Genomic DNA, 2400 nt, shown 5'->3' with positions numbered 1-2400 from the left:
TGCCTGGTAGCTTAGAGGCTGAGATCGGGCCGTTCCTTGTCTGCATTAAGAGGTAATGTTTGGTTGAGATTAAACTTTCACAGGGTGGGTAGAGAACTAGCATCACCAAATATTTTAATAATGTGGAATATTTGGAGTGCAGCTGAGAGACTGTAGATTAATAGATTATAGATCAAAAAAGAAAAGTCCAGAGAGAAACAGGATGGGAAACTAAAATCCCAGACGAGAACATTACAGGATTTTGATTTAAATGTAGTTTCATTTTTGTTTTGTTTTTCATTAGGATTTCATTAGAGATTGATTAAGAACAGGATAAATCACACTTCAAGCTGGAACTGGAGAAAGCGATACCAGTTCTTAGAAGATACCCAAGATACCCTCAGGAGCTCAGCAGATTAGCTGGGTGAAGCTTTTATTAACAAGGCTGGAGAGTTAAAAACAATTCCGATGTGACCTGACCCTGGGTTTTTCATCCTCCAGTTTTTATACATTTTTCATTAATATCTGTGTATATTATACTGTTTGGAAACTGCCTAGGCACAAACTGATTAATTTGCATCTCTAATCATTACTAACACTTATCTTGGTTAATAACTGGACTGGATCTGAATCATTGATTAGGACATCAGGGAGATGGTGAAAGAACACAGCATGCCAGATACAGTGTTTAGAGATTGTGGGCTGCATGTTTTGTTCCTGGCTGAAGGCCATTCTGGTGAGCTCAGAGTTTGTTTTAATTCCTCTGATATAACCTATGAGGTACAGATGGATATGGGGTTTTGAAGCTCATGGTGTTTTGTTGGGGTGGAATTGGGCCCCCATTAAAAGGCGGTCATTCTGACAGAGGCATTAAATGAATGACTTGATGAACCTACAACTTTTTGGAGAAATCGGAGACACCACGGGGGGTTCGTTGTCCTACATGTTTGTCGTTGTTTGTGTCTGTATGTTTATCTATTTCTGTTTGTTTACTAACATCTTCGCCTTTAGAGAAAAAAAAGACGTGGCACGCATGTTAATTTTGTTTGAATAAGCACTGACGGATGGAAATGTTTCAAAATGAACAATGGACTTTTTGTTTGCAGAGACATTGGACAATTTCTTTCTTGAGTCACAGGAAGGATTACACAACAGGGGGCACAGAGACTAACTTTACAACTAAACTTCAGAAGGAGGGATGGTGTGCAGCTGCTGAGATTCAGACATTAAGGAAGTGACTGCTTCGGGTGAGAACAGGCCATTGGCAGTGATGGGGTGATGGGAGGTCATGGGATCATCGGACAAGACTGATGAAAAAGATAAGCGAACTGACGCACCAGATTTCTTATTCACAATGAAAGATTATGAGCAATTTATTCAAAACAGGTTAAAATGGTTACGGTAAATATTCTCCATATCATCAGGGGGTGAGGTAATCTTAAATAGAGGAATAAAAATGACTTAGAGATGCTTTGATATGTTATAGAGTGGACAGGGTTTTTTTATTTTTTATAAATAGTTTGGTCAGTTTTTGATTAGCAGAATATTAAAGGGACAACAAGCTGAAACTTCAACATTTGGGAATACTAAAGTAGCATCAACAAAATACAATTTTGGAGAAATTAGAACATTTTCGGAGCAAGTGTTTAAAGCAAATGAGGACATCTTTCAATATAAGCAATAATGATGAAGACTTTTTTGAGTTAATGGTGCTTCTGGCACTTCAACATCAGGCCCAGGATCTAAAACTTCACCATTTTTAACTGCAAGCTGATTTAAAGATAACATTACAGAAGCTATATATTTTGGGGATGCTAGATTTTGTGGATGGGTAACCATATATTTCATGCACAAAGCAATAAGAACACCTGACTTTATTTCACCTACAGCTGCAATCAATACTTTAGATGGAACTGCACACTTAATACGGTTGTTTATTTGATATAACACATATATGCCATAAGAGGAGATTATGTTTCCTGCACATTTTTGATCTGGTCAGGGGTCCAGATATGACAACTATTGATTGGTTCATCAAACCAAGATTGAATATCGATTAATAATCAGATAGCCTCAGGTTCCTTAAAGAAGATTTTTTACGAAATTGAACCAGTTGAAACAGATACGTTTCCTCTTGAGGAGATCTGGATAGAGAATATTGACAGAAAAATACTTCTTTTTTATCTTAAATGCAAAATGTTTACATATTTTTTACAATCTTTGTATAATTCCTGCTCTACGTGGGTCGCTCTGTCTGCTAAAGGCATATTTTAGTAGCCCTATACTACAATTAATGATTAAATAATTACTAAATTAGTTGACAATTTTTTTAAATACTCAATTATTATGATTAATTGTTTCAGCCATAGATAAAATACATGTAATGTACTACACAGATTAACTACAGCCCATATCTACAAA

The sequence above is a fragment of the Cyprinodon variegatus genome, unplaced genomic scaffold, assembly GCF_000732505.1.
Source record: "Cyprinodon variegatus isolate N-32 unplaced genomic scaffold, C_variegatus-1.0 Scaffold135, whole genome shotgun sequence".
Classification (NCBI taxonomy): domain Eukaryota; kingdom Metazoa; phylum Chordata; class Actinopteri; order Cyprinodontiformes; family Cyprinodontidae; genus Cyprinodon; species Cyprinodon variegatus.
Note: the sequence above shows the minus strand (reverse complement) of the source record.